The sequence below is a fragment of the Lepisosteus platostomus genome, unplaced genomic scaffold (assembly GCF_059453375.1).
Source record: "Lepisosteus platostomus isolate fLepPlt1 unplaced genomic scaffold, fLepPlt1.hap1 Scaffold_79_H1, whole genome shotgun sequence".
Lineage (NCBI taxonomy): Eukaryota > Metazoa > Chordata > Actinopteri > Semionotiformes > Lepisosteidae > Lepisosteus > Lepisosteus platostomus.
The window spans coordinates 287,724-312,082 of record NW_028291691.1 but is presented as its reverse complement, the minus strand read 5'-3'; the positions used below and the strand labels follow the sequence as shown (position 1 = coordinate 312,082).

The window sequence follows — 24,359 nt, the reverse complement described above, 5'->3', positions numbered from 1 at the left end:
TGACTTTATTTTTTAACAAACATTTCTTTGAAAAAATTAAACGTTTCCCTGGGTCAGAGATTAAATAAAACCTCACTCGCACCAAACAAATTTATATTTCTAAATATCACAACATGATCGAATTTAAGTCTTTTTAATAACAATGAATAGTCACCTATGCGTTACAAAATAAACATTTATATTGATTTGAATCACGTTTTGATTTAAATCGTAAACGCGTGTTTAAATATATGTGTTTAAAGGCGACATACTGTATAAAAGCGCTGATTCTTATGGAATGTGTTCCGCCAGGGATTCACATTTTTTTATTTTTTTTAATCGCGTATCTAAGGAAAATTGCAGTATAACTTTGTTCATGCACATCATTATACAGTATCTCATTTTGTATTTCTATAAAAAAAAATCGTTTGCCCAGCCACTATTGTTGTTATTGTTTTTATCCTGTAAAGCGCTTTGAGGAGCACAGCTTTCTCACCACTTAGATTACTTTTTGACACCATCCTTACACAAAGCAGAAACTGATTGTATTTTCCGATGACATACAAGTGAAAAGATTACAGATTTTAATCGTCTTTTTTCTGAACCAGGGAAAATCTGATCATGTTTCTCTATAACAATAATAAAAAACTTTATTTTACATATCACCTTTAAAAGTGGCATCTCAAAACAATACAGTAGATGTAAACCACAGATTACAAAGTAAATACCCAGACAAACGCAAACGCGTTTTTAATAAAATGCTTTCATTCATTCAACAGAGAGAGAGAGCGTAAAACCTGGGTGTAACAGCTGTTCCTTTTTCTGATCACTCGCTCTCTGGATAAATGTCTCGCCTGTCCAGTTCTTTGTTTTCCTAATTTGCCAATTATGCCTGCTGTGATCCACTCCTACCCTCACACCTAAAGAAGACTATTTTAAATTTCTTTGCGCATAAATTTTATTGCACATAAAGGTGATATGTAAAATAATGTTTTTTTTTATTGTTGTTATAGAGAAACATGATCAGATTTTCCCTGGTTCTTCCTGTGCGTGCAGTAGTTACAAAGTTGAACGTCTTTACACGATCTGCTGCAGTTTTCAGTGGGCGGGCTTTGTCAGATGGCTTGGAAAAACGCACTGTGTTTCGGCTCGGGAAACATCATGAGCAGTGTCCTGCATGTTTTCTGTGTATAGCTGTCTTTTAACGCATACAGAATTCATTCGAAATCATTGATTTCTCCAATTAACAAGGGTCCCTTTTTGAACCTGCCAGAAGCATTCTTTCAATGTAACAGATTTACTCCGGGGAAAGGCAGCATGACATTGAGAGTAGCTCAAGCTTTCAGCACCCGTATCGGACTGCATGTTTGCAGACACCGCTCAGAATCCCCTGTAAGATTCTCTTTCAATTCCGTTTTGCAGTGCTTTAGCTCTTTCAAAAGGCTTCGCTTTGCTAGTCACAATCCAAGGCTCATGACAGCATTTGAAAACATTTTTCTGCTTGGAAGGCAGCTATGCTCACCACTATACCACCAACGCACGCCCACAGGAGGCCTGCAGGACACCACCAGAGAATGCTCACGATTTCGGAAGCTGTCTCCGGGACGTGCTGATTCCACACATCCTGAATAAATCATGATATTGTTATTTGCTGTAGCTAGACGTTCAAATGAGTTTCATGGCCAGATGGACTGTTTCCTCCAGCGGTATAGTATTGCAGTGAGACAGCACGATGCCTGCAAGACTATGTCACGCTACACGCCACAGATTGTGTTTGTCCGTTCGTGTCAGTCGTCCTGCAGCCACGAGAAGTGGGACACAAACATGCTGCAATGCTTTCAGGACGTTAGGATTTGTTTGTGCAACATCCAAGAAGAGTACTTGTGGCTTGAATGTGAACTGTACGTGCCCGCCCCCTTTCCTCTGTAGTGCATGAGTTCCTCCCGGCATGCCCTTCGTCATTGTTCTGTCATCTTGTATTTAAAGGGTTGTATTTCTGCTGCTAAAAAGAAGCAACGGTTTTCTCACAACGCCCTTTGTTCCCAACAGAGCCCTTGTCTGTCATGAAATTCTTCAAAACCTCAAGCTAGAAGAAGAAGAACACGACAAATATGAAGCGTTACCGCAACGACATGCCATGGGACGATCGATAACGATTTCCATAGGATCCCCGCGGTTGCCTGGCAACCGTCAGCTTTGCGCAGTGGCAGTATCGTAGCCTGTGAGGTTTAGCCGAGGCGCGATTATTGCTAGTTGAAAACTTTTCCCAATACCCCGCTTCCGCCGGTTTGCAATACAATCGGCGAAAGCAATTTTTGACAGTCTCGTCAGAGACTGAGCAAGGTGTTTAAAGACAGATTTGGTCATGGTGACATCATGGTAGAAAGAAACGAGCTTGTTACGTCTCAACAGAAACGCTCTTTAGCTCTTTCAGCGTTATGCAGAGAACAGCGTCTGTCGAGATCACTTTTGAGTCAGCGCGAAACGCCGTGTGCTGTCAGTTTGATTTCATATTGCTCGTCGCGGCGCCCGGCTTTTGTCTGTCAAACGTTAGGTTGCGCTTCTTCATGCTGCATCGTCGGCATGAGTGGAGCTTTTTAAACGTCTGTACTTACTGTATATGGTATATATACAGTATATGGCTGGTCTCGGTACTTTAAAGAAAACATACACGAAAGATGGTTTCATTATGACCAGTATCGGTCTTGAGATATTTTTAACTTGATTTACAGAAGCGCGAAACGGTATGCCCAGGGCGTTTTAGTTTTCGTTTTGTTTTAATGCAGTGCAGTGGATTGATTAGAGATATCAAGTACATACAAGTCATTTTTTAAATGTTGTAGTTCGTCTTGTAAAAATGTTACAAGTACATAATCTGTCAACAATTACACAGGTTCTGTTTCCATATTGCGAATTTTGGTTACGTAATATTATTTTCTAATTTCACGTTGTGAATATATGATTTGGGCAAACAGAGCCGCAAAGAAGTACATTATGGGTTGTTGTTTTTTTTTTGCAGTTTTATCTAGAACAAGCGATGCTTAAACCTTTGTCTGATTCTTGTGAAACTATCCACACGACAGTTACCTAGGAGTTGACTTCAGTGATGTCACTGATGGGATGTTTCTAAAAATCCATCCACTGTAAAACGTCTTCTCCACTTGTCCTGCATATGTATTCGCTAATGAAGCTGTGTGTTCTGAGCCTGGATCTCTACATTTCTGTATGAACCAGCTTAGAGGGCTAAAGACAGCTTGTGTTTAAATTTAGTGTAAGGTAATTTATGCTTCTAAACTCATGGTCAGCATTTATTATTGTACTGTGCTGTAAACTTCTTCTGTGCCTAATTACATTATTTTATAGCTTTATCAAATTTGTACATTGTCGATAATGTTTCTGTAGTTTTCAGCCCTCAGCATGCGACTGGTGGTGCTGTGGGTTAGGTTCCTGACTTCCATGTCACATGGTCTGTGATTGAATCCCATGGAACTATGACTTTATTTTTTAACAAACATTTCTTTGAAAAAATTAAACGTTTCCCTGGGTCAGAGATTAAATAAAACCTCACTCGCACCAAACAAATTTATATTTCTAAATATCACAACATGATCGAATTTAAGTCTTTTTAATAACAATGAATAGTCACCTATGCGTTACAAAATAAACATTTATATTGATTTGAATCACGTTTTGATTTAAATCGTAAACGCGTGTTTAAATATATGTGTTTAAAGGCGACATACTGTATAAAAGCGCTGATTCTTATGGAATGTGTTCCGCCAGGGATTCACATTTTTTTATTTTTTTTAATCGCGTATCTAAGGAAAATTGCAGTATAACTTTGTTCATGCACATCATTATACAGTATCTCATTTTGTATTTCTATAAAAAAAAATCGTTTGCCCAGCCACTATTGTTGTTATTGTTTTTATCCTGTAAAGCGCTTTGAGGAGCACAGCTTTCTCACCACTTAGATTACTTTTTGACACCATCCTTACACAAAGCAGAAACTGATTGTATTTTCCGATGACATACAAGTGAAAAGATTACAGATTTTAATCGTCTTTTTTCTGAACCAGGGAAAATCTGATCATGTTTCTCTATAACAATAATAAAAAACTTTATTTTACATATCACCTTTAAAAGTGGCATCTCAAAACAATACAGTAGATGTAAACCACAGATTACAAAGTAAATACCCAGACAAACGCAAACGCGTTTTTAATAAAATGCTTTCATTCATTCAACAGAGAGAGAGAGCGTAAAACCTGGGTGTAACAGCTGTTCCTTTTTCTGATCACTCGCTCTCTGGATAAATGTCTCGCCTGTCCAGTTCTTTGTTTTCCTAATTTGCCAATTATGCCTGCTGTGATCCACTCCTACCCTCACACCTAAAGAAGACTATTTTAAATTTCTTTGCGCATAAATTTTATTGCACATAAAGGTGATATGTAAAATAATGTTTTTTTTTATTGTTGTTATAGAGAAACATGATCAGATTTTCCCTGGTTCTTCCTGTGCGTGCAGTAGTTACAAAGTTGAACGTCTTTACACGATCTGCTGCAGTTTTCAGTGGGCGGGCTTTGTCAGATGGCTTGGAAAAACGCACTGTGTTTCGGCTCGGGAAACATCATGAGCAGTGTCCTGCATGTTTTCTGTGTATAGCTGTCTTTTAACGCATACAGAATTCATTCGAAATCATTGATTTCTCCAATTAACAAGGGTCCCTTTTTGAACCTGCCAGAAGCATTCTTTCAATGTAACAGATTTACTCCGGGGAAAGGCAGCATGACATTGAGAGTAGCTCAAGCTTTCAGCACCCGTATCGGACTGCATGTTTGCAGACACCGCTCAGAATCCCCTGTAAGATTCTCTTTCAATTCCGTTTTGCAGTGCTTTAGCTCTTTCAAAAGGCTTCGCTTTGCTAGTCACAATCCAAGGCTCATGACAGCATTTGAAAACATTTTTCTGCTTGGAAGGCAGCTATGCTCACCACTATACCACCAACGCACGCCCACAGGAGGCCTGCAGGACACCACCAGAGAATGCTCACGATTTCGGAAGCTGTCTCCGGGACGTGCTGATTCCACACATCCTGAATAAATCATGATATTGTTATTTGCTGTAGCTAGACGTTCAAATGAGTTTCATGGCCAGATGGACTGTTTCCTCCAGCGGTATAGTATTGCAGTGAGACAGCACGATGCCTGCAAGACTATGTCACGCTACACGCCACAGATTGTGTTTGTCCGTTCGTGTCAGTCGTCCTGCAGCCACGAGAAGTGGGACACAAACATGCTGCAATGCTTTCAGGACGTTAGGATTTGTTTGTGCAACATCCAAGAAGAGTACTTGTGGCTTGAATGTGAACTGTACGTGCCCGCCCCCTTTCCTCTGTAGTGCATGAGTTCCTCCCGGCATGCCCTTCGTCATTGTTCTGTCATCTTGTATTTAAAGGGTTGTATTTCTGCTGCTAAAAAGAAGCAACGGTTTTCTCACAACGCCCTTTGTTCCCAACAGAGCCCTTGTCTGTCATGAAATTCTTCAAAACCTCAAGCTAGAAGAAGAAGAACACGACAAATATGAAGCGTTACCGCAACGACATGCCATGGGACGATCGATAACGATTTCCATAGGATCCCCGCGGTTGCCTGGCAACCGCCAGCTTTGCGCAGTGGCAGTATCGTAGCCTGTGAGGTTTAGCCGAGGCGCGATTATTGCTAGTTGAAAACTTTTCCCAATACCCCGCTTCCGCCGGTTTGCAATACAATCGGCGAAAGCAATTTTTGACAGTCTCGTCAGAGACTGAGCAAGGTGTTTAAAGACAGATTTGGTCATGGTGACATCATGGTAGAAAGAAACGAGCTTGTTACGTCTCAACAGAAACGCTCTTTAGCTCTTTCAGCGTTATGCAGAGAACAGCGTCTGTCGAGATCACTTTTGAGTCAGCGCGAAACGCCGTGTGCTGTCAGTTTGATTTCATATTGCTCGTCGCGGCGCCCGGCTTTTGTCTGTCAAACGTTAGGTTGCGCTTCTTCATGCTGCATCGTCGGCATGAGTGGAGCTTTTTAAACGTCTGTACTTACTGTATATGGTATATATACAGTATATGGCTGGTCTCGGTACTTTAAAGAAAACATACACGAAAGATGGTTTCATTATGACCAGTATCGGTCTTGAGATATTTTTAACTTGATTTACAGAAGCGCGAAACGGTATGCCCAGGGCGTTTTAGTTTTCGTTTTGTTTTAATGCAGTGCAGTGGATTGATTAGAGATATCAAGTACATACAAGTCATTTTTTAAATGTTGTAGTTCGTCTTGTAAAAATGTTACAAGTACATAATCTGTCAACAATTACACAGGTTCTGTTTCCATATTGCGAATTTTGGTTACGTAATATTATTTTCTAATTTCACGTTGTGAATATATGATTTGGGCAAACAGAGCCGCAAAGAAGTACATTATGGGTTGTTGTTTTTTTTTTGCAGTTTTATCTAGAACAAGCGATGCTTAAACCTTTGTCTGATTCTTGTGAAACTATCCACACGACAGTTACCTAGGAGTTGACTTCAGTGATGTCACTGATGGGATGTTTCTAAAAATCCATCCACTGTAAAACGTCTTCTCCACTTGTCCTGCATATGTATTCGCTAATGAAGCTGTGTGTTCTGAGCCTGGATCTCTACATTTCTGTATGAACCAGCTTAGAGGGCTAAAGACAGCTTGTGTTTAAATTTAGTGTAAGGTAATTTATGCTTCTAAACTCATGGTCAGCATTTATTATTGTACTGTGCTGTAAACTTCTTCTGTGCCTAATTACATTATTTTATAGCTTTATCAAATTTGTACATTGTCGATAATGTTTCTGTAGTTTTCAGCCCTCAGCATGCGACTGGTGGTGCTGTGGGTTAGGTTCCTGACTTCCATGTCACATGGTCTGTGATTGAATCCCATGGAACTATGACTTTATTTTTTAACAAACATTTCTTTGAAAAAATTAAACGTTTCCCTGGGTCAGAGATTAAATAAAACCTCACTCGCACCAAACAAATTTATATTTCTAAATATCACAACATGATCGAATTTAAGTCTTTTTAATAACAATGAATAGTCACCTATGCGTTACAAAATAAACATTTATATTGATTTGAATCACGTTTTGATTTAAATCGTAAACGCGTGTTTAAATATATGTGTTTAAAGGCGACATACTGTATAAAAGCGCTGATTCTTATGGAATGTGTTCCGCCAGGGATTCACATTTTTTTATTTTTTTTAATCGCGTATCTAAGGAAAATTGCAGTATAACTTTGTTCATGCACATCATTATACAGTATCTCATTTTGTATTTCTATAAAAAAAAATCGTTTGCCCAGCCACTATTGTTGTTATTGTTTTTATCCTGTAAAGCGCTTTGAGGAGCACAGCTTTCTCACCACTTAGATTACTTTTTGACACCATCCTTACACAAAGCAGAAACTGATTGTATTTTCCGATGACATACAAGTGAAAAGATTACAGATTTTAATCGTCTTTTTTCTGAACCAGGGAAAATCTGATCATGTTTCTCTATAACAATAATAAAAAACTTTATTTTACATATCACCTTTAAAAGTGGCATCTCAAAACAATACAGTAGATGTAAACCACAGATTACAAAGTAAATACCCAGACAAACGCAAACGCGTTTTTAATAAAATGCTTTCATTCATTCAACAGAGAGAGAGAGCGTAAAACCTGGGTGTAACAGCTGTTCCTTTTTCTGATCACTCGCTCTCTGGATAAATGTCTCGCCTGTCCAGTTCTTTGTTTTCCTAATTTGCCAATTATGCCTGCTGTGATCCACTCCTACCCTCACACCTAAAGAAGACTATTTTAAATTTCTTTGCGCATAAATTTTATTGCACATAAAGGTGATATGTAAAATAATGTTTTTTTTTATTGTTGTTATAGAGAAACATGATCAGATTTTCCCTGGTTCTTCCTGTGCGTGCAGTAGTTACAAAGTTGAACGTCTTTACACGATCTGCTGCAGTTTTCAGTGGGCGGGCTTTGTCAGATGGCTTGGAAAAACGCACTGTGTTTCGGCTCGGGAAACATCATGAGCAGTGTCCTGCATGTTTTCTGTGTATAGCTGTCTTTTAACGCATACAGAATTCATTCGAAATCATTGATTTCTCCAATTAACAAGGGTCCCTTTTTGAACCTGCCAGAAGCATTCTTTCAATGTAACAGATTTACTCCGGGGAAAGGCAGCATGACATTGAGAGTAGCTCAAGCTTTCAGCACCCGTATCGGACTGCATGTTTGCAGACACCGCTCAGAATCCCCTGTAAGATTCTCTTTCAATTCCGTTTTGCAGTGCTTTAGCTCTTTCAAAAGGCTTCGCTTTGCTAGTCACAATCCAAGGCTCATGACAGCATTTGAAAACATTTTTCTGCTTGGAAGGCAGCTATGCTCACCACTATACCACCAACGCACGCCCACAGGAGGCCTGCAGGACACCACCAGAGAATGCTCACGATTTCGGAAGCTGTCTCCGGGACGTGCTGATTCCACACATCCTGAATAAATCATGATATTGTTATTTGCTGTAGCTAGACGTTCAAATGAGTTTCATGGCCAGATGGACTGTTTCCTCCAGCGGTATAGTATTGCAGTGAGACAGCACGATGCCTGCAAGACTATGTCACGCTACACGCCACAGATTGTGTTTGTCCGTTCGTGTCAGTCGTCCTGCAGCCACGAGAAGTGGGACACAAACATGCTGCAATGCTTTCAGGACGTTAGGATTTGTTTGTGCAACATCCAAGAAGAGTACTTGTGGCTTGAATGTGAACTGTACGTGCCCGCCCCCTTTCCTCTGTAGTGCATGAGTTCCTCCCGGCATGCCCTTCGTCATTGTTCTGTCATCTTGTATTTAAAGGGTTGTATTTCTGCTGCTAAAAAGAAGCAACGGTTTTCTCACAACGCCCTTTGTTCCCAACAGAGCCCTTGTCTGTCATGAAATTCTTCAAAACCTCAAGCTAGAAGAAGAAGAACACGACAAATATGAAGCGTTACCGCAACGACATGCCATGGGACGATCGATAACGATTTCCATAGGATCCCCGCGGTTGCCTGGCAACCGCCAGCTTTGCGCAGTGGCAGTATCGTAGCCTGTGAGGTTTAGCCGAGGCGCGATTATTGCTAGTTGAAAACTTTTCCCAATACCCCGCTTCCGCCGGTTTGCAATACAATCGGCGAAAGCAATTTTTGACAGTCTCGTCAGAGACTGAGCAAGGTGTTTAAAGACAGATTTGGTCATGGTGACATCATGGTAGAAAGAAACGAGCTTGTTACGTCTCAACAGAAACGCTCTTTAGCTCTTTCAGCGTTATGCAGAGAACAGCGTCTGTCGAGATCACTTTTGAGTCAGCGCGAAACGCCGTGTGCTGTCAGTTTGATTTCATATTGCTCGTCGCGGCGCCCGGCTTTTGTCTGTCAAACGTTAGGTTGCGCTTCTTCATGCTGCATCGTCGGCATGAGTGGAGCTTTTTAAACGTCTGTACTTACTGTATATGGTATATATACAGTATATGGCTGGTCTCGGTACTTTAAAGAAAACATACACGAAAGATGGTTTCATTATGACCAGTATCGGTCTTGAGATATTTTTAACTTGATTTACAGAAGCGCGAAACGGTATGCCCAGGGCGTTTTAGTTTTCGTTTTGTTTTAATGCAGTGCAGTGGATTGATTAGAGATATCAAGTACATACAAGTCATTTTTTAAATGTTGTAGTTCGTCTTGTAAAAATGTTACAAGTACATAATCTGTCAACAATTACACAGGTTCTGTTTCCATATTGCGAATTTTGGTTACGTAATATTATTTTCTAATTTCACGTTGTGAATATATGATTTGGGCAAACAGAGCCGCAAAGAAGTACATTATGGGTTGTTGTTTTTTTTTTGCAGTTTTATCTAGAACAAGCGATGCTTAAACCTTTGTCTGATTCTTGTGAAACTATCCACACGACAGTTACCTAGGAGTTGACTTCAGTGATGTCACTGATGGGATGTTTCTAAAAATCCATCCACTGTAAAACGTCTTCTCCACTTGTCCTGCATATGTATTCGCTAATGAAGCTGTGTGTTCTGAGCCTGGATCTCTACATTTCTGTATGAACCAGCTTAGAGGGCTAAAGACAGCTTGTGTTTAAATTTAGTGTAAGGTAATTTATGCTTCTAAACTCATGGTCAGCATTTATTATTGTACTGTGCTGTAAACTTCTTCTGTGCCTAATTACATTATTTTATAGCTTTATCAAATTTGTACATTGTCGATAATGTTTCTGTAGTTTTCAGCCCTCAGCATGCGACTGGTGGTGCTGTGGGTTAGGTTCCTGACTTCCATGTCACATGGTCTGTGATTGAATCCCATGGAACTATGACTTTATTTTTTAACAAACATTTCTTTGAAAAAATTAAACGTTTCCCTGGGTCAGAGATTAAATAAAACCTCACTCGCACCAAACAAATTTATATTTCTAAATATCACAACATGATCGAATTTAAGTCTTTTTAATAACAATGAATAGTCACCTATGCGTTACAAAATAAACATTTATATTGATTTGAATCACGTTTTGATTTAAATCGTAAACGCGTGTTTAAATATATGTGTTTAAAGGCGACATACTGTATAAAAGCGCTGATTCTTATGGAATGTGTTCCGCCAGGGATTCACATTTTTTTATTTTTTTTAATCGCGTATCTAAGGAAAATTGCAGTATAACTTTGTTCATGCACATCATTATACAGTATCTCATTTTGTATTTCTATAAAAAAAAATCGTTTGCCCAGCCACTATTGTTGTTATTGTTTTTATCCTGTAAAGCGCTTTGAGGAGCACAGCTTTCTCACCACTTAGATTACTTTTTGACACCATCCTTACACAAAGCAGAAACTGATTGTATTTTCCGATGACATACAAGTGAAAAGATTACAGATTTTAATCGTCTTTTTTCTGAACCAGGGAAAATCTGATCATGTTTCTCTATAACAATAATAAAAAACTTTATTTTACATATCACCTTTAAAAGTGGCATCTCAAAACAATACAGTAGATGTAAACCACAGATTACAAAGTAAATACCCAGACAAACGCAAACGCGTTTTTAATAAAATGCTTTCATTCATTCAACAGAGAGAGAGAGCGTAAAACCTGGGTGTAACAGCTGTTCCTTTTTCTGATCACTCGCTCTCTGGATAAATGTCTCGCCTGTCCAGTTCTTTGTTTTCCTAATTTGCCAATTATGCCTGCTGTGATCCACTCCTACCCTCACACCTAAAGAAGACTATTTTAAATTTCTTTGCGCATAAATTTTATTGCACATAAAGGTGATATGTAAAATAATGTTTTTTTTTATTGTTGTTATAGAGAAACATGATCAGATTTTCCCTGGTTCTTCCTGTGCGTGCAGTAGTTACAAAGTTGAACGTCTTTACACGATCTGCTGCAGTTTTCAGTGGGCGGGCTTTGTCAGATGGCTTGGAAAAACGCACTGTGTTTCGGCTCGGGAAACATCATGAGCAGTGTCCTGCATGTTTTCTGTGTATAGCTGTCTTTTAACGCATACAGAATTCATTCGAAATCATTGATTTCTCCAATTAACAAGGGTCCCTTTTTGAACCTGCCAGAAGCATTCTTTCAATGTAACAGATTTACTCCGGGGAAAGGCAGCATGACATTGAGAGTAGCTCAAGCTTTCAGCACCCGTATCGGACTGCATGTTTGCAGACACCGCTCAGAATCCCCTGTAAGATTCTCTTTCAATTCCGTTTTGCAGTGCTTTAGCTCTTTCAAAAGGCTTCGCTTTGCTAGTCACAATCCAAGGCTCATGACAGCATTTGAAAACATTTTTCTGCTTGGAAGGCAGCTATGCTCACCACTATACCACCAACGCACGCCCACAGGAGGCCTGCAGGACACCACCAGAGAATGCTCACGATTTCGGAAGCTGTCTCCGGGACGTGCTGATTCCACACATCCTGAATAAATCATGATATTGTTATTTGCTGTAGCTAGACGTTCAAATGAGTTTCATGGCCAGATGGACTGTTTCCTCCAGCGGTATAGTATTGCAGTGAGACAGCACGATGCCTGCAAGACTATGTCACGCTACACGCCACAGATTGTGTTTGTCCGTTCGTGTCAGTCGTCCTGCAGCCACGAGAAGTGGGACACAAACATGCTGCAATGCTTTCAGGACGTTAGGATTTGTTTGTGCAACATCCAAGAAGAGTACTTGTGGCTTGAATGTGAACTGTACGTGCCCGCCCCCTTTCCTCTGTAGTGCATGAGTTCCTCCCGGCATGCCCTTCGTCATTGTTCTGTCATCTTGTATTTAAAGGGTTGTATTTCTGCTGCTAAAAAGAAGCAACGGTTTTCTCACAACGCCCTTTGTTCCCAACAGAGCCCTTGTCTGTCATGAAATTCTTCAAAACCTCAAGCTAGAAGAAGAAGAACACGACAAATATGAAGCGTTACCGCAACGACATGCCATGGGACGATCGATAACGATTTCCATAGGATCCCCGCGGTTGCCTGGCAACCGCCAGCTTTGCGCAGTGGCAGTATCGTAGCCTGTGAGGTTTAGCCGAGGCGCGATTATTGCTAGTTGAAAACTTTTCCCAATACCCCGCTTCCGCCGGTTTGCAATACAATCGGCGAAAGCAATTTTTGACAGTCTCGTCAGAGACTGAGCAAGGTGTTTAAAGACAGATTTGGTCATGGTGACATCATGGTAGAAAGAAACGAGCTTGTTACGTCTCAACAGAAACGCTCTTTAGCTCTTTCAGCGTTATGCAGAGAACAGCGTCTGTCGAGATCACTTTTGAGTCAGCGCGAAACGCCGTGTGCTGTCAGTTTGATTTCATATTGCTCGTCGCGGCGCCCGGCTTTTGTCTGTCAAACGTTAGGTTGCGCTTCTTCATGCTGCATCGTCGGCATGAGTGGAGCTTTTTAAACGTCTGTACTTACTGTATATGGTATATATACAGTATATGGCTGGTCTCGGTACTTTAAAGAAAACATACACGAAAGATGGTTTCATTATGACCAGTATCGGTCTTGAGATATTTTTAACTTGATTTACAGAAGCGCGAAACGGTATGCCCAGGGCGTTTTAGTTTTCGTTTTGTTTTAATGCAGTGCAGTGGATTGATTAGAGATATCAAGTACATACAAGTCATTTTTTAAATGTTGTAGTTCGTCTTGTAAAAATGTTACAAGTACATAATCTGTCAACAATTACACAGGTTCTGTTTCCATATTGCGAATTTTGGTTACGTAATATTATTTTCTAATTTCACGTTGTGAATATATGATTTGGGCAAACAGAGCCGCAAAGAAGTACATTATGGGTTGTTGTTTTTTTTTTTGCAGTTTTATCTAGAACAAGCGATGCTTAAACCTTTGTCTGATTCTTGTGAAACTATCCACACGACAGTTACCTAGGAGTTGACTTCAGTGATGTCACTGATGGGATGTTTCTAAAAATCCATCCACTGTAAAACGTCTTCTCCACTTGTCCTGCATATGTATTCGCTAATGAAGCTGTGTGTTCTGAGCCTGGATCTCTACATTTCTGTATGAACCAGCTTAGAGGGCTAAAGACAGCTTGTGTTTAAATTTAGTGTAAGGTAATTTATGCTTCTAAACTCATGGTCAGCATTTATTATTGTACTGTGCTGTAAACTTCTTCTGTGCCTAATTACATTATTTTATAGCTTTATCAAATTTGTACATTGTCGATAATGTTTCTGTAGTTTTCAGCCCTCAGCATGCGACTGGTGGTGCTGTGGGTTAGGTTCCTGACTTCCATGTCACATGGTCTGTGATTGAATCCCATGGAACTATGACTTTATTTTTTAACAAACATTTCTTTGAAAAAATTAAACGTTTCCCTGGGTCAGAGATTAAATAAAACCTCACTCGCACCAAACAAATTTATATTTCTAAATATCACAACATGATCGAATTTAAGTCTTTTTAATAACAATGAATAGTCACCTATGCGTTACAAAATAAACATTTATATTGATTTGAATCACGTTTTGATTTAAATCGTAAACGCGTGTTTAAATATATGTGTTTAAAGGCGACATACTGTATAAAAGCGCTGATTCTTATGGAATGTGTTCCGCCAGGGATTCACATTTTTTTATTTTTTTTAATCGCGTATCTAAGGAAAATTGCAGTATAACTTTGTTCATGCACATCATTATACAGTATCTCATTTTGTATTTCTATAAAAAAAAATCGTTTGCCCAGCCACTATTGTTGTTATTGTTTTTATCCTGTAAAGCGCTTTGAGGAGCACAGCTTTCTCACCACTTAGATTACTTTTTGACACCATCCTTACACAAAGCAGAAACTGATTGTATTTTCCGATGACATACAAGTGAAAAGATTACAGATTTTAATCGTCTTTTTTCTGAACCAGGGAAAATCTGATCATGTTTCTCTATAACAATAATAAAAAACTTTATTTTACATATCACCTTTAAAAGTGGCATCTCAAAACAATACAGTAGATGTAAACCACAGATTACAAAGTAAATACCCAGACAAACGCAAACGCGTTTTTAATAAAATGCTTTCATTCATTCAACAGAGAGAGAGAGCGTAAAACCTGGGTGTAACAGCTGTTCCTTTTTCTGATCACTCGCTCTCTGGATAAATGTCTCGCCTGTCCAGTTCTTTGTTTTCCTAATTTGCCAATTATGCCTGCTGTGATCCACTCCTACCCTCACACCTAAAGAAGACTATTTTAAATTTCTTTGCGCATAAATTTTATTGCACATAAAGGTGATATGTAAAATAATGTTTTTTTTTATTGTTGTTATAGAGAAACATGATCAGATTTTCCCTGGTTCTTCCTGTGCGTGCAGTAGTTACAAAGTTGAACGTCTTTACACGATCTGCTGCAGTTTTCAGTGGGCGGGCTTTGTCAGATGGCTTGGAAAAACGCACTGTGTTTCGGCTCGGGAAACATCATGAGCAGTGTCCTGCATGTTTTCTGTGTATAGCTGTCTTTTAACGCATACAGAATTCATTCGAAATCATTGATTTCTCCAATTAACAAGGGTCCCTTTTTGAACCTGCCAGAAGCATTCTTTCAATGTAACAGATTTACTCCGGGGAAAGGCAGCATGACATTGAGAGTAGCTCAAGCTTTCAGCACCCGTATCGGACTGCATGTTTGCAGACACCGCTCAGAATCCCCTGTAAGATTCTCTTTCAATTCCGTTTTGCAGTGCTTTAGCTCTTTCAAAAGGCTTCGCTTTGCTAGTCACAATCCAAGGCTCATGACAGCATTTGAAAACATTTTTCTGCTTGGAAGGCAGCTATGCTCACCACTATACCACCAACGCACGCCCACAGGAGGCCTGCAGGACACCACCAGAGAATGCTCACGATTTCGGAAGCTGTCTCCGGGACGTGCTGATTCCACACATCCTGAATAAATCATGATATTGTTATTTGCTGTAGCTAGACGTTCAAATGAGTTTCATGGCCAGATGGACTGTTTCCTCCAGCGGTATAGTATTGCAGTGAGACAGCACGATGCCTGCAAGACTATGTCACGCTACACGCCACAGATTGTGTTTGTCCGTTCGTGTCAGTCGTCCTGCAGCCACGAGAAGTGGGACACAAACATGCTGCAATGCTTTCAGGACGTTAGGATTTGTTTGTGCAACATCCGAGAAGAGTACTTGTGGCTTGAATGTGAACTGTACGTGCCCACCCCCTTTCCTCTGTAGTGCATGAGTTCCTCCCGGCATGCCCTTCGTCATTGTTCTGTCATCTTGTATTTAAAGGGTTGTATTTCTGCTGCTAAAAAGAAGCAACGGTTTTCTCACAACGCCCTTTGTTCCCAACGGAGCCCTTGTCTGTCATGAAATTCTTCAAAACCTCAAGCTAGAAGAAGAAGAACACGACAAATATGAAGCGTTACCGCAACGACATGCCATGGGATGATCGATAACGATTTCCATAGGATCCCCGCGGTTGCCTGGCAACCGTCAGCTTTGCGCAGTGGCAGTATCGTAGCCTGTGAGGTTTAGCTGAGGCGCGATTATTGCTAGTTGAAAACTTTTCCCAATACCCCGCTTCCGCCGGTTTGCAATACAATCGGCGAAAGCAATTTTTGACAGTCTCGTCAGAGACTGAGCAAGGTGTTTAAAGACAGATTTGGTCATGGTGACATCATGGTAGAAAGAAACGAGCTTGTTACGTCTCAACAGAAACGCTCTTTAGCTCTTTCAGCGTTATGCAGAGAACAGCGTCTGTCGAGATCACTTTTGAGTCAGCGCGAAACGCCGTGTGCTGTCAGTTTGATTTCATATTGCTCGTCGCGGCGCCCGGCTTTTGTCTGTCAAACGTTAGGTTGCGCTTCTTCATGCTGCATCGTCGGCATGAGTGGAGCTTTTTAAACGTCTGTACTTACTGTATATGGTATATATACAGTATATGGCTGGTCTCGGTACTTTAAAGAAAACATACACGAAAGATGGTTTCATTATGACCAGTATCGGTCTTGAGATATTTTTAACTTGATTTACAGAAGCGCGAAACGGTATGCCCAGGGCGTTTTAGTTTTCGTTTTGTTTTAATGCAGTGCAGTGGATTGATTAGAGATATCAAGTACATACAAGTCATTTTTTAAATGTTGTAGTTCGTCTTGTAAAAATGTTACAAGTACATAATCTGTCAACAATTACACAGGTTCTGTTTCCATATTGCGAATTTTGGTTACGTAATATTATTTTCTAATTTCACGTTGTGAATATATGATTTGGGCAAACAGAGCCGCAAAGAAGTACATTATGGGTTGTTGTTTTTTTTTTGCAGTTTTATCTAGAACAAGCGATGCTTAAACCTTTGTCTGATTCTTGTGAAACTATCCACACGACAGTTACCTAGGAGTTGACTTCAGTGATGTCACTGATGGGATGTTTCTAAAAATCCATCCACTGTAAAACGTCTTCTCCACTTGTCCTGCATATGTATTCGCTAATGAAGCTGTGTGTTCTGAGCCTGGATCTCTACATTTCTGTATGAACCAGCTTAGAGGGCTAAAGACAGCTTGTGTTTAAATTTAGTGTAAGGTAATTTATGCTTGTAAACTCATGGTCAGCATTTATTATTGTACTGTGCTGTAAACTTCTTCTGTGCCTAATTACATTATTTTATAGCTTTATCAAATTTGTACATTGTCGATAATGTTTCTGTAGTTTTCAGCCCTCAGCATGCGACTGTCTGGTGGTGCTGTGGGTTAGGTTCCTGACTTCCATGTCACATGGTCTGTGATTGAATCCCATGGAACTATGACTTTATTTTTTAACAAACATTTCTTTGAAAAAATTAAACGTTTCCCTTGGTCAGAGATTAAATAAAACCTCACTCGCACCAAACAAATTTATATTTCTAAATATCACAACATGATCGAATTTAAGTCTTTTTAATAACAATGAATAGTCACCTATGCGTTACAAAATAAACATTTATATTGATTTGAATCGCGTTTTGATTTAAATCGTAAACGCGTGTTTAAATATATGTGTTTAAAGGCGATATACTGTATAAAAGCGCTGACTCTTATGGAATGTGTTCCACCAGGGATTCACATTTTTTTATTTTTTTTAATCGCGTATCTAAGGAAAATTGCAGTATAACTTTGTTCATGCACATCATTATACAGTATCTCATTTTGTATTTCTATAAAAAAAAATCGTTTGCCCAGCCACTATTGTTGTTATTGTTTTTATCCTGTAAAGCGCTTTGAGGAGCACAGCTTTCTCACCACTTAGATTACTTTTTGACACCATCCTTACACAAAGCAGAAACTGATTGTATTTTCCGATGACATACAAGTGAAAAGATTACAGATTTTAATCGTCTTTTTTCTGAACCAGGGAAAATCTGATCATGTTTCTCTATAACAATATTAAAAAACTTTATTTTACATATCACCTTTAAAAGTGGCATCTCAAAACAATACAGTAGATGTAAACCACAGATTACAAAGTAAATACCCAGACAAACGCAAACGCGTTTTTAATAAAATGCTTTCATTCATTCAACAGAGAGAGAGCGTAAAACCTGGGTGTAACAGCTGTTCCTTTTTCTGATCACTCGCTCTCTGGATAAATGTCTCGCCTGTCCAGTTCTTTGTTTTCCTAATTTGCCAATTATGCCTGCTGTGATCCACTCCTACCCTCACACCTAAAGAAGACTATTTTAAATTTCTTTGCGCATAAATTTTATTGCACATAAAGGTGATATGTAAAATAATGTTTTTTTTTTATTGTTGTTGTAGAGAAACATGATCAGATTTTCCCTGGTTCTTCCTGTGCGTGCAGTAGTTACAAAGTTGAACGTCTTTACACGATCTGCTGCAGTTTTCAGTGGGCGGGCTTTGTCAGATGGCTTGGAAAAACGCACTGTGTTTCGGCTCGGGAAACATCATGAGCAGTGTCCTGCATGTTTTCTGTGTATAGCTGTCTTTTAACGCATACAGAATGCATTCGAAATCATTGATTTCTTCAATTAACAAGGGTCCCTTTTTGAACCTGCCAGAAGCATTCTTTCAATGAAACAGATTTACTCCGGGGAAAGGCAGCATGACATTGAGAGTAGCTCAAGCTTTCAGCACCCGTATCGGACTGCATGTTTGCAGACACCGCTCAGAATCCCCTGTAAGATTCTCTTTCAATTCCGTTTTGCAGTGCTTTAGCTCTTTCAAAAGGCTTCGCTTTGCTAGTCACAATCCAAGGCTCATGACAGCATTTGAAAACATTTTTCTGCTTGGAAGGCAGCTATGCTCACCACTATACCACCAACGTACGCCCACAGGCGCCCTGCAGGACACCACCAGAGAATGCTCACGATTTCGGAAGCTGTCTCCGGGACGTGCTGATTCCACACATCCTGAATAAATCATGATATTGTTAGTTGCTGTAGCTAGACGTTCAAATGAGTTTCATGGCCAGATGGACTGTTTCCTCCAGCGGTATAGTATTGCAGTGAGACAGCACGATGCCTGCAAGACTATGTCACGCTAAACGCCACAGATTGTGTTTGTCCGTTCGTGTCAGTCGTCCTGCAGCCACGGGAAGTGGGACACAAACATGCTGCAATGCTTTCAAGACGTTAGGATTTGTTTGTGTAACATCCGAGAAGAGTACTTGTGGCTTGAATGTGAACTGTACGTGCCCACCCCCTTTCCTCTGTAGTGCATTAGTTCCTCCCGGCACGCCCTTCGTCATTGTTCTGTCATCTTGTATTTAAAGGGTTGTATTTCTGCTGCTGAAAATAAGCAACGGTTTTCTCACAACGCCCTTTGTTCCCAACGGAGCCCTTGTCTGTCATGAAATTCTTCAAAACCTCAAGCTAGAAGAAGAAGAAGAAGACGACAAATATGAAGCGTTACCGCAACGACATGCCATGAGACGATCGATAACGATTTCCATAGGATCCCCGCGGTTGCCTGGCTATTGTCAGCTTTGCGCAGTGGCAGTATCGCAGCCTGTGAGGTTTAGCCGAGGCGCGATTATTGCTAGTTGAAAACTTTTCCCAATACCCCGCTTCCGCCGGTTTGCAATACAATCGGCGAAAGCAATTTTTGACAGTCTCATCAGAGACTGAGCAAGGTGTTTAAAGACAGATTTGGTCATGGTGACATCATGGTAGAAAGAAACGAGCTTGTTACGTCTCAACAGAAACGCTCTTTAGCTCTTTCAGCGTTATGCAGAGAACAGCGTCTGTCGAGATCACTTTTGAGTCAGCGCGAAACGCCGTGTGCTGTCAGTTTGATTTCATATTGCTCGTAGCGGCGCCCGGCTTTTGTCTGTCAAACGTTAGGTTGCGCTTCTTCATGCTGTATCGTCGGCATGAGTGGAGCTTTTTAAACGTCTGTACTTACTGCGCCCCATAAGAAATGGTTTGTCCCCATTCAAAAGAGATTGTGCGATGTCCTGCAGCGTTCGCAAAGCACATCTTTGACAGTTTGAAAAGAGGAATTTATTCTGCTTCCTGTGTGTGCAGTAGTTACAAAGTTGAACGTCTTTACACGATGTGCTGCAGTTTTCAGTGGGCGGGCTTTGTCAGATGGCTTGGAAAAAACGCACTGAGACATCATGAGCAGTGTCCTGCATGTTTTCTGTGTATAGCTGTCTTTTAACGCATACAGAATTCATTCGAAATCATTGATTTCTCCAATTAACAAGGGTCCCTTTTTGAACCTGCCAGAAGCATTCTTTCAATGTAACAGATTTACTCGGGGGAAAGGCAGCATGACATTGAGAGTAGCTCAAGCTTTCAGCACCCGTATCGGACTGCGTGTATGCAGACACCGCTCAGAATCCCCTGTAAGATTCTCCTTCAATTCCGTTTTGCAGTGCTTTAGCTCTTTCAAAAGGCTTCGCTTTGCTAGTCACAATCCAAGGCTCATGACAGCATTTAGAACCAATCGCCACTGCGTTGGCCGGGAATCGAACCCGGGTCAACTGTTTGGAAGGCAGCTATGCTCACCACTATACCACCAACGCACACCCGCAAAAGCCCTGCAGGACACCACCAGAGAATGCTCACGATTTCGGAAGCTGTCTCCGGGACGTGCTGATTCCACAAATCCTGAATAAATCATGATATTGTTAGTTGCTGTAGCTAGACGTTCAAATGAGTTTCATGGCCAGATGGACTGTTTCCTCCAGCGGTATAGTATTGCAGTGAGACAGCACGATGCCTGCAAGACTATGTCACGCTAAACACTACAGATTGTGTTTGTGTTGGACAGTTGGACCCTACAGCTGGATCCTCGTCGACAACCTGAATAGCTTATTCAGAAGCAGTGCTGGTCCGGGAACGAACCAGCTTCTTCCCAGGCACAAGAGTGACTTGTGAGGACTCGCGGTCACACTCTGTGCATAGAGACTTTCTACCAGCCAGCCGGACTGCTGGTAGATCCCCTCGGAGCAACGACTGCCCTGCGCGCTGCAGTCAGATTCCTCCGCTCGTCCTACTCCGAGCTGCACCTTGACTGGTTGGCCGGTAGCCAGAGGACGCCGGGACAACGCCCATTGGACAACCGCTGGAACAGAGGCTGCAACAGAGCCTGTCAGCTGGTTTGGTGTTCGTGCCGGGAAATTCCAAATCCATACACAGTGGATAAGTAAACCCCATGTTCTACATTGCGTCTCGAGAATTCAATTGTACCTCAACACAAGTTGTTATCAATTTAATTCATGAGTAATGTATTTACTTCCGAGTTTAGAGTAACAGTGGGTAATAACACTGATTAGCGATTTGGTAACCGAACGATATATATTGACATATATTCTCTGTTGTGTATCTCTTTGTGTTTGCATCTCTTCGGGATTATATACCTTGTATATTGATAACACTCACAGTAAGGTCTGCCACTCGTATCCAGGCAGACTAGTATATGTTTGGTGCACAATTTATATTAATAAATGTATCTAGTGTATTGAACCCCTGTGTGTGCGTTGTTAGTTGTTCTGACGATTGATTTTCTAAAAGCCCCAACTAACAACCTTGTGATTACTGCTACAATAAATTATTGTCTCAGTAAACCCATCAAACCATTACATTTAATGGCGTCCCTGGGTGGGCGAGTTTAGAATGAAATGAGAATCAGTCGCACAGAATAACTGATGTTGCTGTGAGTTCAAGTTCAGCACAGCACCGCGGCTTCTATACGCGAATACCGGGTGTGCTGATAACTGCGTAAAGAAATCCCCCTGTTTTCTAGCGTTTAGTGTAACGTGTGCTGATTGGAAATCCATCTGCTCGGGTGTCTAGATTCCATACTGTATTTTGGAAAAAGAAAAAAAAAGTAATACTCTTAAAGTTTCTCTGACGTGTAGCGGTGAGGCTTATTAATAGAAAGAATTAAGTGTTCTGAGCCTTCCCAAATGAGGCCCCATTTCTCTGTTCATCTCTGTGGTGCAGCCACAGAGAAACTATTCATGCAAGATGTTTTCTTTTGATAAGGACAGCTCCCAAAGGGGGATGCACTTAGCTAAGCCTGGCTATCATGATCAATGGTCATCCATTGGCGCCTATCTGTCTAGGGAGTGCCAGTTGGACATCTGGACTGCATTACTAAGTGTCAGGAGTAAGTGACTCATATCTCACCTTGATCAACCAATCAGGGACTGGTAGGGCCGAGTAACCCACATGGGACTCTGATGCCCATGGAACTTTCAGCCAATCAATGAGCTGAAGTTCCTCCAGGTAAAAACAGGCAACACAGAGAGCCTGGAGATTCAGATTCAGAAGGGAAGATTCAACAAGATTCAGATTCAGATTCAGATTCAACAATTCTAAAGGGAATTCAAAGGAGAATCCCAAGGGCAGGACATTCTCGCAGCGCGCCTCCTGACCATCCTGAGACTCAGCCCGGACAACCATGGAACGGCCAGTATGTCCGAGTGCCAGAACCTTCCTTTGTTCTAAGAGTCTAGAGTGGAGGTTGCCAGAGAGTAACCAGCAGCAGGCCTTGTGAACAGGTCGGAACTGTGGACAGCTGAATCACTATTCAGAACTAGCTCTTCATCAGGAACGAACCGGTCCTCATCCTGACTTGCTGGGACCCACAGTCATCTTTTCTCCTGTGCACAAACTTTGCTAGTTAAAGCCAACAGTGAGCATCAGCAGCGCACCGTCGCAAGCCGCACAGCACAGCCTGGCACGGAGCCAGAGAGCGCGGATTGGACAGCAACAGCCTGCAACTGTTTCTTTGAGTCCGCAGGAGATCTGAATCCCCAAAGATTGGATGAGTATTCAACTTCAATGCATTACAGCTCGAGAATTCAATTGTTATCCCAACCAGTTGATATCAATTTAATTCCTAAGAGTTATGTACTTGTTTTGAGTATCTAATGTAGAAGTTGTAACCAAGTTCATTTATGAAACGGTCTTAATGAATGATATACTGAACGTATGTCCTCTTGATATGTGTAACACTTTGTAACTGATTGAATATATACCTTTTGTATTCTGATAACCCTCTCGATAAGATCTGTTAGGTTTATATGCATATTCTATGTATTAATAAATGTATCCTCGTGTATTAGTACCTGTGTGTGTGCGTTGTTTGAGTTATATCGCATGGTTGGATTCTAAAGCCATCAAAAGAATCAACTTTGTGATTTACTGCTACAATTAATAATTGTCTCAGTAAATGCCCAAACCCTACAGAACTGGTGCCTTCAGAGAGCCACTATGATTACATATTTGGCGTCCCTGAACCGGTTTTCCCTACAGACGTAATGACAATGGCTGCTAAAATGTCTGAAGTTGAGTCGCTTATAAGTACTATTTCTAGCGACGACAATCCTGGTTACTGGAGTGGTATCAAAAAGTTGAACTTTGATGATATTGAGAAGCTGCAAGTAGATTTAGTAGCTAAGGTAGCGAACCAGCTTAACACAGGAGGGTCTGTGAAAGCAGTTCTGGTCCTATCGAGTTTCACCTTAAATCTAGCTAAACAGCTGGAACTGTCTTTGTCCGAGCTGACAAAGTTTCAAAAGCTTCAGTGAACGCTAGAAAGATATAAGGCGGAGCGAGTTGAGTTGTTGGATATAATCAGAGAAAAGAGAGTGAAAAATGAGGAAAGTGAAGACTGACTCAGGGAAGTTTTAGGTAAATTAGATGACTTGTCTGCTAGAGAAACTGCGGCTGAGGTAGCTAGGAGAGACCTGGAAGCGAGCTTGAAAGAAAAAGAAAAAGAAATTGAGAGTTTAAATGAGCTCAGCCAGGAAAGGCAAAAGGAGTCAGATGCTGCCGTACTGGAAGCAAAATAGACTAGATCCCACTTGCATGCCAGCCCACCTAGCAGCCCGGAGCGCTCACCCAGCGCGCCGGGAGGAGGTTTCTCCCGGCCAGGGTCTGTGGTCGGATCGGCATGGGGGAGATCGCCGAGTCCTGCGCGAAACGCAAGGGCGAGTCAGTTCAGGCATAGACCCCCTGCTCCTGATCACGGCCGTCTCCCTGCCCGCGGAGAAACCGTAAAAATTAACCTCCACTCCCTGAGGCAGTTAGCCAAAGATGTAGAAAGGTTTGACCCGTCAGTGTCAGGGAATAATGTGGAGACCTACATCGATGAGCTGAGATATACTTTGCAGTTTATGCCCGAAGCGTCCGAACAGGAAAAGGCTATGTTAGTAAGGAAAACTACCAGCCGAGTGGTCCACGAGTGGATGTCTAGACAAGGACCGGAGGTCTGTAATAGCTTTGAGGAGCTGTGTCAGGCAATGATTGGAGAATTTTCGGCTTTTATCGATCCCATAGCTGCCGTGGCCG

At 41.1% G+C, this 24,359-nt stretch overlaps 7 non-coding genes across 7 annotated transcripts; 6 read left to right on the top strand and 1 right to left on the bottom strand.

The window, feature by feature from the left end:
• The first annotated feature begins 2,171 nt into the window (after positions 1-2,171).
• On the top strand, positions 2,172-2,313 carry LOC148631277 (U4 spliceosomal RNA). Its single transcript, XR_015934823.1, has one exon. It is a non-coding gene; the product is annotated as a U4 spliceosomal RNA (small nuclear RNA).
• A 3,329-nt stretch (positions 2,314-5,642) lies between these two features.
• LOC148631276 (U4 spliceosomal RNA) lies at positions 5,643-5,784 on the top strand. The gene has a single exon (XR_015934822.1). It is a non-coding gene; the product is annotated as a U4 spliceosomal RNA (small nuclear RNA).
• Positions 5,785-9,113: 3,329 nt separating this feature from the next.
• LOC148631275 (U4 spliceosomal RNA) lies at positions 9,114-9,255 on the top strand. The gene has a single exon (XR_015934877.1). It is a non-coding gene; the product is annotated as a U4 spliceosomal RNA (small nuclear RNA).
• A 3,329-nt stretch (positions 9,256-12,584) lies between these two features.
• LOC148631274 (U4 spliceosomal RNA) lies at positions 12,585-12,726 on the top strand. The gene has a single exon (XR_015934876.1). It is a non-coding gene; the product is annotated as a U4 spliceosomal RNA (small nuclear RNA).
• A 3,330-nt stretch (positions 12,727-16,056) lies between these two features.
• Positions 16,057-16,198, top strand: LOC148631273 (U4 spliceosomal RNA). The gene has a single exon (XR_015934826.1). It is a non-coding gene; the product is annotated as a U4 spliceosomal RNA (small nuclear RNA).
• Positions 16,199-19,533: 3,335 nt separating this feature from the next.
• LOC148631272 (U4 spliceosomal RNA) lies at positions 19,534-19,675 on the top strand. Its single transcript, XR_015934875.1, has one exon. It is a non-coding gene; the product is annotated as a U4 spliceosomal RNA (small nuclear RNA).
• Positions 19,676-20,509: 834 nt separating this feature from the next.
• Positions 20,510-20,581, bottom strand: trnag-ucc (transfer RNA glycine (anticodon UCC)). Its single transcript has one exon. It is a non-coding gene; the product is annotated as a tRNA-Gly (tRNA).
• Positions 20,582-24,359: the final 3,778 nt, after the last annotated feature.